At 42.5% G+C, this 14,915-nt stretch overlaps 1 pseudogene; it reads left to right on the top strand.

Moving 5' to 3' along the window:
• The first annotated feature begins 12,112 nt into the window (after window positions 1–12,112).
• LOC126204808 (5S ribosomal RNA) lies at window positions 12,113–12,229 on the top strand (annotated as a pseudogene).
• The last annotated feature ends 2,686 nt before the right edge of the window (window positions 12,230–14,915 follow it).

The raw sequence follows: 14,915 nt of genomic DNA, 5'->3' as shown, positions 1-14,915 counted from the left end.
CTTCTCCCCAATCCTATTCAATACCTCCTCATAAGTTACGTGATCTACCCACCTTATGTTCAGCATTCTTCTGTAGCACCACATTTCAAAAGCTTCTATTCTCTTCTTGTCCAAACTGGTTATTGTCCATGTTTCACTTCCATACATGGCTACACTCCATTCAAATACTTTCAGAAACGATTTCCTGACACTTAAATCTATACTGGATGTTAACAAATTTCTCTTCTTCAGAAACGATTTCCTTCCCATTGCCAGTCTACATTTTATATCCTCTCTACTTCGACCATCATCAGTTATTTTGCTCCCTAAATAGCAAAACTCCTTTACTACTTTAAGTGTCTCATTTCCTAATCTAATCGCCTCAGCATCACCCGATTTAATTTGACTACATTCCATTACCCTCGTTTTGCTTTTGTTGATGTTCATCTTATATCCTCCTTTCAAGACACTGTCCATTCCGTTCAACTGCTCTTCCAAGTCCTTTGCTGTCTCTGACAGAATTACAATGTTATCGGCGAACCTCAAAGTTTTTACTTCCTCTCCATGAATTTTAATACCTACTCCGAATTTTTCTTTTGTTTCCTTTACTGCTTGCTCAATATACAGATTGAATAACATCGGGGAGAGGCTACAACCCTGTCTCACTCCTTTCCCAACCACTGCTTCCCTTTCATGCCCCTCGTCTCTTATAACTGCCATCTGGTTTCTGTACAAATTGTAAATAGCCTTTCGCTCCCTGTATTTTACCCCTGCCACCTTCAGAACTTGAAAGAGAGTATTCCAGTTAACGTTGTCAAAAGCTTTCTCTAAGTCTACAAATGCTAGAAACGTAGGTTTGTCTTTTCTTAATCTTTCTTCTAAGATAAGTCGTAAGGTTAGTATTGCCTCACGTGTTCCAACATTTCTACGGAATCCAAACTGATCTTCCCCGAGGTCCGCTTCTACCAGTTTTTCCATTCGTCTGTAAAGAATTCGCGTATTTTGCAGCTGTGACTTATTAAACTGATAGTTCGGTAATTTTCACATCTGTCAACACCTGCTTTCTTTGGGATTGGAATTATTATATTCTTCTTGAAGTCTGAGGGTATTTCGCCTGTCTCATACATCTTGATCACCAGATGGTAGAGTTTTGTCATGACTGGCTCTCCCAAGGCCATCAGGAGCTCTAATGGAATGTTGTCTACTCCCGGGTCCTTGTTTCGACTCAGGTCTTTCAGTGCTCTGTCAAACTCTTCACGTAGTATCTTATCTCCCATTTCATCTTCATCTACATCCTCTTCCATTTCCATAATATTGTCCTCAAGTACATCGCCCTTGTATAAACCCTCTATATACTCCGTCCACCTTTCTGCCTTCCCTTCTTTGCTTAGAACTGGGTTGCCATCTGAGCTCTTGATATTCATACAAGTGGTTCTCTTCTCTCCAAAGGTCTCTTTAATTTTCCTGTAGGCAGTATCTGTCTTACCCCTAGTGAGACTAGCCTCTACATCCTTACATTTGTCCTCTAGCCATCCCTGCTTAGCCATTTTGCACTTCCTGTCGATCTCATTTTTGAGACGTTTGTATTCCTTTTTGCCTGCTTCATTTACTCCATTTTTATGTTTTCTCCTTTTATAAATTAAATTCAATATTTCTTCTGTTACCCAAGGATTTCTATTAGCCCTCGTCATTTTACGTACTTGATCCTCTGCTGCCTTCACTACTTCATCCCTCAGAGCTACCCATTCTTCTTCTACTGTATTTCTTTCCCCCATTCCTGTCAATTGTTCCCTTATGCTCTCCCTGAAACTCAGTACAACCTCTGGTTCTTTCAGTTTATCCAGGTCCCATCTCATTAAATTCCCACCTTTTTGCAGTTTCTTCAGTTTCAATCTGCAGTTCATAACCAATATATTGTGGTCAGAATCCACATCTGCCCCTGGAAATGTCTTACAATTTAAAACCTGGTTCCTAAATCTCTGTCTTACCATTATATAATCTATCTGATACCTTTTAGTATCTCCAGGATTCTTCCAGGTATACAACCTTCTTTTATGATTCTTGAACGAAGTGTTAGCTATGATTAAGTTATGCTCTGTGCAAAGTTCTACAAGGCGGCTTCCTCTTTCATTTCTTCCCCCCAATCCATATTCACCTACTATGTTTCCTTCTCTCCCTTTTCCTACTGACGAATTCCAGTCACCCATGACTATTAAATTTTCGTCTCCCTTCACTACCTGAATAATTTCTTTTATCTCGTCATACATTTCATCAATTTCTTCATCATCTGCAGAGCTAGTTGGCATATAAACTTGTACTACTGTAGCAACATAGCATACTCTTTATACTGACAGTGGAGTAAGTTCGCAGTATCTTCGACAGCGCCTCTACGTTTTAGCCTTACGTAACTGTTTCGTGACGTTCTCTAATAAGAAATCTGATAGATGTGTTGTAACGGGCAAGCTAGAGACAATAATGAGATGAGATGATATAAGAATAATAAACAAAGGGATAAAATTGGAACTGGAAAGTGAGGTAAGCATAAAGCCTTCAGTGGCTGTGTAAAATGTTTCTTGTTGTTGACTTTCATACTGAATATCACCACTATACATCTATTGCTTTGCATATTTTTTATTGATCAAGAGAGACTTATAGTTGGAGTTGGATGAGGTCAGTGGTCCAGAGGAAGATACGTTATAGCGTTGCCATGGGATGTTCTTCCAACTACTATGTTGTAGCGTTGTCTGTAGTGAATCATTTGTAATTGGTCTCGGAGAGGAATCTGTATACACGTCTTAGTAGTACGTCTTATTTAAGTAGGATACAAAATAATTACCTAACAATGTACTTTTGTGTAAGATTAAAATGGTGACACTAAGTGAATTGTAACCAGAAAAATTGTATTTAAAAATGTTTAGGAAGATCGTCGAAAATGGAGTGGTTGAGGATCTTTGATATAATCTTAATCTCTGTTACATTACCCCACCGAAACGTAATAATATAGGCAAGTTGTTAATGAGCACACTTACAGGGTGACAGTTATTGAACTACACGATATAAAATAGTCCTACCTTCTGAACGGTTTGCGTTAGGACATTTAAACTGCACTGTTGGCTGCGGGGCATGATTGGAATTAGTATTGTTTGGTTTAGCGACGAACCACACTTTCATTTGGATGGGTTCGTCAATAAACAGAATTGGTATATCTGGGGGCCGAGAATCCACATTTCGTTATCGAGGAGTCCCTTTACCCTCAACAAGTGACTGTGTCGTGTGCAGTATTCAGTCACGGAATAATCGGTGCGATATTCGTTGATGGCACAGTGACTACCGAACAGTACGTGGAGGTTTTAGAACATTATTTCATCCTCATTATCCAAAGTGACATAGATTTCGACAAGATGTGGTTCGTGCATCAAGACGGACTTCGACCCCATAAAACCAGGAGAGTGTTTGATGTCCTGGAGGAGCACTTTGGAGACAGCCCTCTGGCTCTGGCATACCCAGAGGCCACTGGCGTGAGCCTCGATTGGCCTCCATATTCTCAGGATCTGAACACAAGCAACTCCCTTTTGTGGGGCTATATGAAAGACAAGCTGTACAGCGATAATCCCAAAACCATTGCTGAGCTGAAACAGCCATCCAGGAGGTCATCAACAGTATCGATGTTCCGACTCTTCAGCGGGTCACGCAGAATTTCGCTATTCGTCTGCATCACATCATTACTAATTATGGCTGTAATATCCAACATGTCATAACGTAAATCCGAATATCTGTAGGAACGTTTACATGTTGAATAAAGTGTGTGCCCGCTCTAGTTTGTAATTCATTTGCGTTTTTTTTAATGTAGTTCAATAATAACTGTCAACCTCCAGCAGCTACAAGTCCCCATTACCGCCAGATTCTATTTTGTGGCCTTTGTCACCATTCGCTCTCTACCCCGATTTGTAGCAAGTAATCATAGATTGCATATCTGTACCTTTTCTTTGGTCTTCGTAACGGTCTACCTCTGTATAGAGGAAAATCTGTACATTTCAAAGGCCATCGGTGTTTAATATTAATCCGAGCGACATGATCTGTCCATAGAGCGACTTGCTTCTCATAAGGCCTGCAATGCTCAACCTATTGAACATTTCACGCAGTTCACAATTATTCCGGACCTTCCATTCTACAGTAATCTCACCTTGTACCGGCTGATGGCTATAGATTTTGATCCACGAAAAATTGAGTGATAAACATTTTTTCTTTTATCATTTTGTAGGGGTTGTCAGTGACGAAAAACCTCTTGAACGTTTGAAATTATGTGTAAAGTTCGTTAAGTGCTCTCATTCTCCAATACTGGATGAATAAAATTTTGGAATTCCTGCATCATGGGCTAGGATTGTTTTCACCCCCACCACACCCATTTTGTGTATGGTGGTTCTTATTCCAACAGCAAGTCCGCCCCCGGTAACTGAGTGGTCAGCGCGACAGACTGTCAATCCAAAGGGCCCGGGTTCGATTCCCGGCTGGGTCGGAGATTTTCTCCGCTCAGGGACTGGGTGTTGTGTTGTCCTAATCATCATCATTTCACCCCCATCGACGCGCAAGTCGTCGAAGTGGCGTCAAATCGAAAGACTTGCACCAGGCGAACGGTCTACCCGACGGGAGGCCCTCGTCACACGACATTTCCATTTTTTCCAACAGCAAAGGTCGCGTGACAGGGCATATATGTACCACGTTTGGTGGAAATCGGTCCAGTAGTTTAGTAGGTAGTGTGGAACACACACACACACACACACACACACACAGATAAATAGAGAGAGAGAGAGAGAGAGAGAGAGACAGACATACATACGTACATACATTTTTGTAACATGCACATATTTATTAGTACTTTTATAAACGACATGGAAAGGAAAGATAAAGGAAAATTTGGAATTGGAAATAAATTTCCAAGAAAGGACTGCAAATAACTTTCCACAAAGGGATCGTAATTAAATTTCCAAGAAAGGACTGCAAATAACTTTCCACAAAGGCATCGTAATTAAATTTTTCTACCGAACAGCTAAGTCGATGAAAACCGGCTTAAGAACAGTGGCAGTAAAAAGATCCTGAAGACGAGTGTCATACCTTGTCAGTAACAATCCACCTCATCTGAACTATTTTTGGTGTGAACATTGTGAACGGAACAGCATTTGTGAATATCAATCGAAGGACTCTTTTTAGCGTCACGTATAAGAAAATATTACCATTGGAACGTACTATTCGGATCTTGCCGGGACCAAAAGACTTACCACCGAACCCTGGACCATCGACGGACAAGAGTAGTTCTCTTGAAACGGCACGATACGAACAACATGAACCAATGCTGTAACCATTTCGGGAAAATTATCGCCAACAGTCTACATGGGCCTACAAGAGAGCACTTACTCTTTTGAACTGAGGATTAAATAAACGGTGAATGTGTGCACGGGAAAATATACATCGATGTTGTCATTATTCCATCAAAATGTGTGAAACTTAGCAGCAGACTGAAAGAACCAGTTGTGACTGATGTGATGAAGCCTTACTTGCAGGAGAATAAATTTACTCTGTTAATTAACTCATGGGAAGCACAAACAAATCCACAGTTAAATGGCGAGACTTTTCGAGATGAAGAAGGCCCCGCTATCGCGCAGCGCTCAAGTAATTCCCGCGGAATGCATTCCGCTAACGGAACACTGCGATGCCTGTTTCTATGGTCATGTAAAGAATTTGATTGAAAATACGCAAATCTGCTTTTACTACATGGAGAGAGGAAAAAATAAATCACATCCGTAGCGTTCCATTGTAGTACACGAGGTACTTGCCAATATTTGGCGTGTTTTGCTGCCAGACTGTGCAATGAGAGAGAACCTTTTATGCATGTAAATTAAGTTTGGTTTTGTATAGGAACTTTAAAATAACTGGGTAATTTTAAAAATACGGCATTTACAGTGCACATAATATATCGAGGAAATTACGATTTCCGCTGATTTTACTATGAATGTTACCCAACTAGGTGTAAATCGTCAACTATCAAATAATAAAAGTAATAAACTAATTTTATATATGAACCTAAGGATCCGATATAATTAAATTTTCCTCAAGACATATGAGTCTCATCTTTATCTACGATAAAGATAGAAGCTAAAAAAATATATTAAAATGTGTGCCACGGCCAGATCTTGAACCCAGGTCTCCTTTCTTACAAGGCAGGTATGGAAGCCATTACACTACCACAGCAATAGCGACCACCTAAGAAGCCGAAAATCAGCTGAAGATGTGAATTAAAGTTTTTATTAGAGAGAACATTGGAGCAGGTTAGCCTGTGCAGCGATATCAGTAACAACGCTGTGGTGGTGTAATGGCTAGCATATCTGCCTAGTAGGTAACGAGATCTGTATTGAAGTTCCAGCCATTGCACAAATTTTAATTCATATCTTCAGCTTCCATCATTATCATTTATATACGAAGCTCTTGTGAGTGCGCCCGCATCTCGTGGTCGTGCGGTAGCGTTCTTGCTTCCCACGCCCGGGTTCCCGGGTTCGATTCCCGGCGGGGTCAGGGATTTTCTCTGCCTCGTGATGGCTGGGTGTTGTGTGCTGTCCTTAGGTTAGTTAGGTTTACGTAGTTCTAAGTTCTAGGGGACTTATGACCACAGCAGTTGAGTCCCATAGTGCTCAGAGCCATCTTGTGAGTGCCTTACAATCCTTTCCTGGAAATTTATTTACAATACCACGTTTTTCTATGCCTTTGCTTTTCATCTCTTTTTACGAAAATTTTAATAAATACGACATATTGAGCATTATTTCGTTTTATTTATACAATAAGTTACGTAAGAAACACAAACTGATTGCTCCAGAAGTACTCGAACCCACAGCCCTCAGATTATCTTTCTGTACTCTTTCCGCTGCACCAACTACTACCTGAAAAAGCATGCTAACATAAATGACTCATGAAACATTATGGCAGATTAAAACTGTGTGTCGGACCGAGACTCGAACTCGGGACCTTTGCCTTTCCCGGACAAGTGCTGGCTGAATTGGTGATATGAGGGCGGGTTGTGAGTCGTGCTTGGGAAGGTTAGATGGCAGAGCACTTGCCCGCGAAAGGCAAAGGTCTCGAGTTCGGGGCTCGGTCCGGCACACAGTTTAATCTGCCAGGAAGTTGCATATCAGCGCACACTCAGCTGCAGAGTGAAAATCTCATTCTATGAATGACTCATGTCACTCGTGTCAAAAATACATTTTCTTTTCTTTCTTTTGTGAACGCTTAGCCATCGAGAGTTCTCACTTTTGTTAGTTCTATTTCTGGCAAAGAACTGTATGTAACACAAATTTGGATGAATTCGGTGATGTTGTGTAGGAGCAGTCCCCTTTTAATTGCCAATGTGAACAATGGCATTTGGGAGGCACCTGGCTCCAAATGTCCACAGCATGTTGTTCCCTTCGCAATATTCACACCGAAAATAGTGGAGATAAGATCGATTGTCACTGCCACTTTTCTTACACCATTTTGTGTGGTGATCATTACACCACTTCTTCTAGTCACGTTAGACAGTTCAGACTGATGCATCAAAAATTAGGCAGCCTCATTCGCGGAATGATTATTGATAAGATTAAACACTGTAGCTGCTTTCTGGCTTTATGTTAAATCTCGTCGTCGACATAACTTATCACACTTATTCCATTCAAGACTCTGCCAAATACACACCACTTCAGTAAAATTACGTACGTCAGGGGTCACGTGACCGGCAGTACCAATTATAGACCACCTACAGCGTTCCAGGGCGACTCTCTACTAAGGTGGTGGCTAAGGCTATGTCCGTTTAGCTTACATGTGTTAGTGACCCTTTCCTATCCTATTGGAAAGCTTATTTTTTACTCCTGACACATTTCTTGTATAAATGATGTGACATGTCATAACACAGGGGCTCCTGAAAATAATCTGCATAGCATTTTAGGATTACAGTGTGTTTATTCTATTAAGAGTTACAACTGGATGTGTAGCAGTTCTCTTTTTGTTATTGACTGTAAACACAATCATTTGAAATGCGCACTTATTATCAAAAGTGATTCTTCATGTTCTCACTGAGTATATCTTGTTCTTCATACCGATAAAGATAGTACCACTGTGTTAATATTACAAGAGGCCTACAACTCTAAGTTGTACAGTCAGTTGGGACTCTATGCATGCCATAACATGTATAAGGGTCGTACTGACTCATTGGTTTGCTTAATGTCCAAGGTACTGAATGTGTCCGAAAGCAATTGTGAGCAGATTAGAAACTCAGGACGCTAACAAAATATCGACGTCCAAAGATCGATAACAAGGATGTAGTTTGTGGCTCACAGTAAGTAATAATGGGTGTCCTACATATTACGTAGCTACACAGTTAGATTCGCTCTTGAGACCTCTTGCTGGGAAGTGTCCTCACTATATCCTGAATGCAGCAGTTTTATCAACAATCTTAAAATTTTGAGGCTGTGCAGTCCATAATTGAGGATCACTTTTGAAATTGTCATTATTTACCAAATTTCCACTTATCCTTGATGACAAAACGTTTTACAGGTAGGTTACAACCTCGTTTCAGCAGGTGCTCCCCGCAATATATCTTTTGATTAAACAAAAAATTTAGTAGAAATTTGATGGGATTGTCATCCCTCGGTGTCCCATTTTCCTGCGGAAAGAGAAGACATTGGGTTCATTTGGTTCAAATGGTTCTGAGCACTATGGGGACTTAATTTCGGAGGTCATCAGTCCCCTAGAACTTAGAACTACTTAAACCTAACTAACCTAAGGACATCATACACACCCATGCCCTAGGCAGGATTCGAACCTGCGACCGTAGCGGTCGCGCGGTTCCAGACTGTAGCACCTAGAACCGCTCGGCCACACCGGCTACCAGAAAACATTGGGTTCTCCATGTTTTAACCCTGCAACCCTGGTGAGGGGACACTTTATCAAATCTTGAACATGAAACTTCCTGGCAGATTAAAACTGTGTGCCCGACCGAGACTCGAACTCTTGAAAGGCAAAGGCAAAGGTCCCGAGTTCGAGTCTCGGTCGGGCACACAGTTTTAATCTGCCAGGAAGTTTCATATCAGCGCACACTCCGCTGCAGAGTGAAAATCTCATTCTGGAAATCTTGAACAATCTGAATTCCACTCGCAGGAACATCCAGTTTGCCATGAGGCTGAAAGATACCGATGCCCCTCTTTCTTGGCTGTCTTGGTTCATCGCATATTGACGCCAATCTGACACAAGGTGTCATTTGTAAGCCAACATTGACAGCTCAAGCTAAGAGCTCTGCCCGTGAAACACGAGAGACTACGAGTCATTGTTAGTATCACACAATTAAATAATTTTATTTTCTACATAGCTATTAACATTTCAGGGTTGGAAGTTGTAGTAATAGAGCCGTATGTGCGTCCTCCCCACTTTACTGCACCACGGTGCACTGTACTTCTGACATACATGATCCTCACGTAGTTGGTAGATAGCCTATTCCCATCAAATTGCCGTGAAGCGTACCACACGTTTGGTTACGCAGATTACATGGTCCATACAGATTAATAGGACCACCACCTATGTTCTAAGTCATCGTAATTTACGTATGCTGAATGCTGAAACTCGGTCATTTGTGTGCTTAGTTCCATAATGGTCGTTTGCAGTGACATTCTACGTAGCGCAAAATATAGGTGGCCGAATACCTAAATGCTTTCTTTTGTCCTGGGTGTATACAGCAAGCAGGAAAAGTTGTTAACGCTACAGAGCGGAGTAGAGGACGTAGAACTGAGCAAATTTTCCAGGTAACCATTGGTACATAAGCAAATATTGCGACTGTCGCCGTTGACGGTTAAATCTTCTGAGTTGTTCTGTCGCGTAATATTCCTCTTCACACTTCTAGAATGCTTGACATTTCGACCCCTCCGCTGGGATACTCTTCAGGATGTCACTAGTGCTCCCGTGTGGTTGCTTTTCGACAGCGCTCAGTCAACTGGTGACACCAACATAACACTGAAGAATACCCTAGCAGTGGAGTCAAAACATCGAGCATCGTAGATGTTTGAAGAGTAATATGTGGCCTAACATCACTGAATATTAATTATTTTGGAACTATGGCCTTTAAAACAGCAGCTAGACACCGACAAGCACGCTAAGATTTGATCGGTAAGTGGGAGATCACGTTGGGCGTCAGTTTACAATAGGTGATCGAATTGTAAGTATCACTGCCCATTCAGCTTAAGTTTACACATTGAACACTGAAACACAAGGCATTTACATTTTATTGATCAACATTGGAACCGAGCGACTGCTACGGTCGCAGGTTCGAATCCTGCCTCGGGCATGGATGTGTGTGATGTCCTTAGGTTAGTTAGGTTTACGTGGTTCTAAGTTCTAGGGGACCGATGACCACAGATGTTAAGTCCCATAGTTCTCAGAGCCATTTGAACCATTTTGATCAATATTGGAACTCCTTTTTGTAACGGGTACTAACGGGGAGAAGAGGGGGACACGGTTCCGAAAGCTCGTTATTTATAGACTGGTCTTTTTGTGACTCTACATAAATTACAGTTATTTTATGGTCACTATTCTATGGATTTTATTTCCGGCCATGTTACTTTTTTTTTCTTTCCCTAAAAGTCACTGAAGTTGTTAATTTTGTTTCTGATCTTTTCCCTGTTTTAGATATCTTCGCCAGAAGACCTACTCCTATAGAGTCTTGCGCTGCGCATTAGCTTCCATAACAGGGGGGAGAGGCAGACGCAAATGGAATCCTTACGGTGGATTAAAGACCATCGTCTGGTACTCATGCCACACAGTATGTTATTTCTAGTAGGTTTCCCGTCCTCATTTACGCAAATGCTGCGCTGTTTCCCACATTCCACAGAAAATACGTTATACAAACGTTTATAATGCGGTAACAAACACAACGTCGTTTATACGGTTCAGAGACACAGTCCACACGAGTCCCATCCTTTAATCCATTGTCAAATCGGCCGGCGTGTGAAGCGCTGACTGGATGTCCACCGTCCAACTGAAGGCTCAGAAACAATGCGTCGTGTGCATGCCGGCGTGTGCCTCATCATGGCAGAAGCGACCGCAGCGCGCTCCAGCGGCAGTTTGGGGCTACACATAATGAGTGCCGACTACACAATACATACGTGTTCTCGATATGGACAGGAGTACACGAGCTGCGATAGCTTTAAAGCAGTCCTCACGTGAGACGAAGCTGCTCACGTCAACATGGACGCGGACGTTAAAATCGACTGGATGGGACACTGTATAGCATCAAATTGGATGTGCTGGTTAATGTGATTTGCCTTCGTAAAACAAAAAATATACTTTGGTGCGTTGCGACTGCAACTCTCTCCAGCGGCAGTTTATAGGGTCTTGAATCGCAAATTTTGTTTACAAAATGAACGGGCTTAAAATTCATGCGTTACCTCCATGAAATGTACATTTCCTTCCTTGTCTGCACGCTAGTCGTGTTGTTCTGTTTGTAGTATATGTAAATAAAAACTTTAACGTCCATGAATATGCTATACACTGAGGTATACACGATATGCACATATACAGATGACAGTAGTGTCGCGTACACAAGGTATTATAGGGCAGTGCATTGGCGGAGGTGTCATTTGTACTCAAGTGATTCCTGTGAAAAGGTTTCCGACATGATTATGGCCGCACGACGGAAATCAACAGACTTTGAACACGGAATGGCAGTTGGAGCTAGACACACGGGACATTTATTTTCGGAAATCGTTAGGCAGTTCCTAACAGTGTCAAGTTGGTGCCGAGAATACAAAATTTCAGGCGTTACCTCTCACCGCAGACAAAGCAATGCCCGACGGCTTTCACTTACCGACCGACAACAGCGACCTTTGCGCAGAGTTGTCAGTGCTAACAGAGAAGTAACACTGCTTGAAACGAAACAGTGCAGGACGTACGACGAACGTATCCGTTACGACAGTGCGGAGTTGCTTTCTGATTCTGCGTCTCTGTTCATCACACTAGACTTAGCTCTGTATTACAGGACCATGTTTTGTATCCTAACATATCCTGAGGACTTTAATCGCCAATATGTTGCTAACTGATATTTAATAATGACATATCCGGAGAAACGGCCAACGGCCTAGCCGCAGTGGTGACACCGGTTCCCGTCAGATCACCGAAGTTAAGCGCTGTCGGGCTGGGCAGCACTTGGATGGGTGACCATCCGGTCTGCCGAGGGCTGTTGGTAAGCGGGATGCACTCAGCACCTTGTGAGGCGAACTCAGGAGCTACGTGATTGAGAAGTAGCGGCTCCGGTCTAGGAAACTGACATACGGCCGGGAGAACGGTGTGCTGACCACATGCCCCTCCGTATTCGCATCCAGTGACGACTGTGAGCTGGGGATGACACGGCGGCCGGTCAGTATTGTTTGGCCTTTATAGCCTGTTCGGGAGGAGTTTAGTTTTAATTTTATCTGGAGCAACACGTTTTTCATGGTTCTTCAATATGCTGATGCTTCGAAACGGCATACTTTCATTACACGCAGATTACAATGCGGTAACCACTAAATATTTAATGCCTTAACCACCAGTATGACTTTCTTCATCATTTTATTACAACAAATCGCACCAATAACGACGCGTTTTCGAGTGGTCCTCAACGTGCTGTTCCTCTGAAACCGGTGCTCTAAACTGGCTTTAACAGTCTTAGCTGTCATCTTCAGGTCTGTAAGAAAATGCAATACTTGGAATATGTCTCACAAGTTAAGCTACAACATTTGAGAGACTTATTTCAAGTATTACAAGTTCTTACGGATCTGAAGATGGCAAATAAGACCGTTGAAACCGGTTGTTCATAGGATCTAATATGAAACCCACCAAATATGCGTACAGCTGAAATCCGGTATGGCATCTCCGAACTGTGTGCTGGAAAGAGACAGACAGAGATATGTTCAAAACCAATCAAAAGCCAATACCGCACAAAATATTATTTGTTCAGGAGAATCGGTTTCAACTATCTCAGCTGTCAACTTCAGGTCTGTAAGAAAATACAGTACTAGGAATATATCTCATACGTTAAGCTATAATATTTGAGAGACTTATTCCAAGCAACGCATTTTCTTACGGACCTGAAAATGACAGATAAGACTGTCGAAGCCGGTTGTGTAGAATAAAATTTTTTTGTGCGATCTTGGTTTAGAATGGTTTATAACAATTAAAACAAATCACCTTTCAATACTCTCATAATGAGAAAATTCAGACGGAGATATTGCCTGCTTTGGACGTAGGCGGCATTCTTCCGTCTCGTTGGTCTATGTCAAAAGCGTGTTCAGAATATTTGATATCCTTAATATTACTCTGCACCTTAGGAAGTGCTCCGCATTGTGCTTCTTCCACTCCATGAACTCAGAAACTCGGCACGCTCAACGTTGACATTCTAGTGCACGTTGCCAGTGACGACAGCTTTGGGTTACCTTGGTCACTTTGTCGTCGGAAAGGGCATCCGGCCACAGAGTGAAATAACTAGGGCAAAGAAGGATAACATAAATCCTACAGAGGTTCACATTTCGCATAGGCTTTCTCTAGTTAAAATGAACCAGATATTTTTGTTCTTTCTGTTGCTGTGTCATTGTAATATTTTACATGGTCTGATTTTCTCCAAGATAAAAGGAAAGTAGCACTTCTTTACGAAATAGCTACAACTTTTTGTAGTTTTCTATACAGAATTTTGTTGTTCCTTAGAGCATATTTCAGTGTTTCGTTAATTTTTGGCCGCATAGTTCTCCAAGGATTTTGTCTCTCTTTTGTATTCCCTCCATTTCTCCTATTCAGCTATTTTTGCATTTATGGTGATTGATTTTTTATTGTAGAGGTCCTTGGAGTAATGGCATGCAATCTCAATGTTTAGGGCTGTGATGTCCTTGGTTTCCTTATTTAGTACATTGATTTGATCAATTTCTCCCAAGTATTTTAATTTTTAAACTTCGTTGATGCTTCCAATTGTTTCGGATATTGAGTGGTTCACAACCCTACAACAGGCCGCAGCAGTCGTCCCAACCCCCCGCCGTCCCCCCTCACTGAAATCAGAGTTATTCCATGGTTCGGCCCCCAGTTGACTCCCCCCCCCCCCCCCTGGGAAACATCTCATACCAGACGAGTGTAACCCCAAATGTTTGCATGCTACAGTAATTATGATGTACGTGTATGTGGAGACAGAGTTTGTGCAGCAATCGCCGACGTAGTGTAAGTGAGGCAGAATAAGGGGAACCAGCCCGCCTGCGCCGACGTAGATGGAAAACCGCGCTAAAAACCGTCCACAGGCTGGCCAGCACACCGGACCTCGACCATAATCCGCCGGTCGGATTCGTGCCGGGGACCACCACGCCTTCCCGTTCAGGATGCAGCACGTAAGACCGCGCGGCCAGCCTGACAGGTTTACTTGTCATGTATTTCGTTTTGGATTTATATACACTCCTGGAAATTGAAATAAGAACATCGTGAATTCATTGTCCCAGGAAGGGGAAATTTTATTGACACATTCCTGTGGTCAGATACATCACATGATCACACTGACAGAACCACAGGCACATAGACACAGGCAACAGAGCATGCACAATGTCGGCACTAGTACAGTGTACATCCACCTTTCGCAGCAATGCAGGCTGCTATTCTCCCATGGAGACGATCGTAGAGATGCTGGATGTAGTCCTGTGGAACGGCTTGCCATGCCATTTCCACCTGGCGCCTCAGTTGGACCAGCGTTCGTGCTGGACGTGCAGACCGCGTGAGACGACGCTTCATCCAGTCCCAAACATGCTCAATGGGGGACAGATCCGGAGATCTTGCTGGCCAGGGTAGTTGACTTACACCTTCTAGAGCACGTTGGGTGGCACGGGATACATGCGGACGTGCATTGTCCTGTTGGAACAGCAAGT

This window comes from Schistocerca nitens, chromosome 9 (genome assembly GCF_023898315.1).
Source record: "Schistocerca nitens isolate TAMUIC-IGC-003100 chromosome 9, iqSchNite1.1, whole genome shotgun sequence".
NCBI lineage: Eukaryota > Metazoa > Arthropoda > Insecta > Orthoptera > Acrididae > Schistocerca > Schistocerca nitens.
The sequence above is the reverse complement of the archived record's forward strand: the minus strand, read 5'-3'. Positions and strand labels throughout refer to the sequence as shown.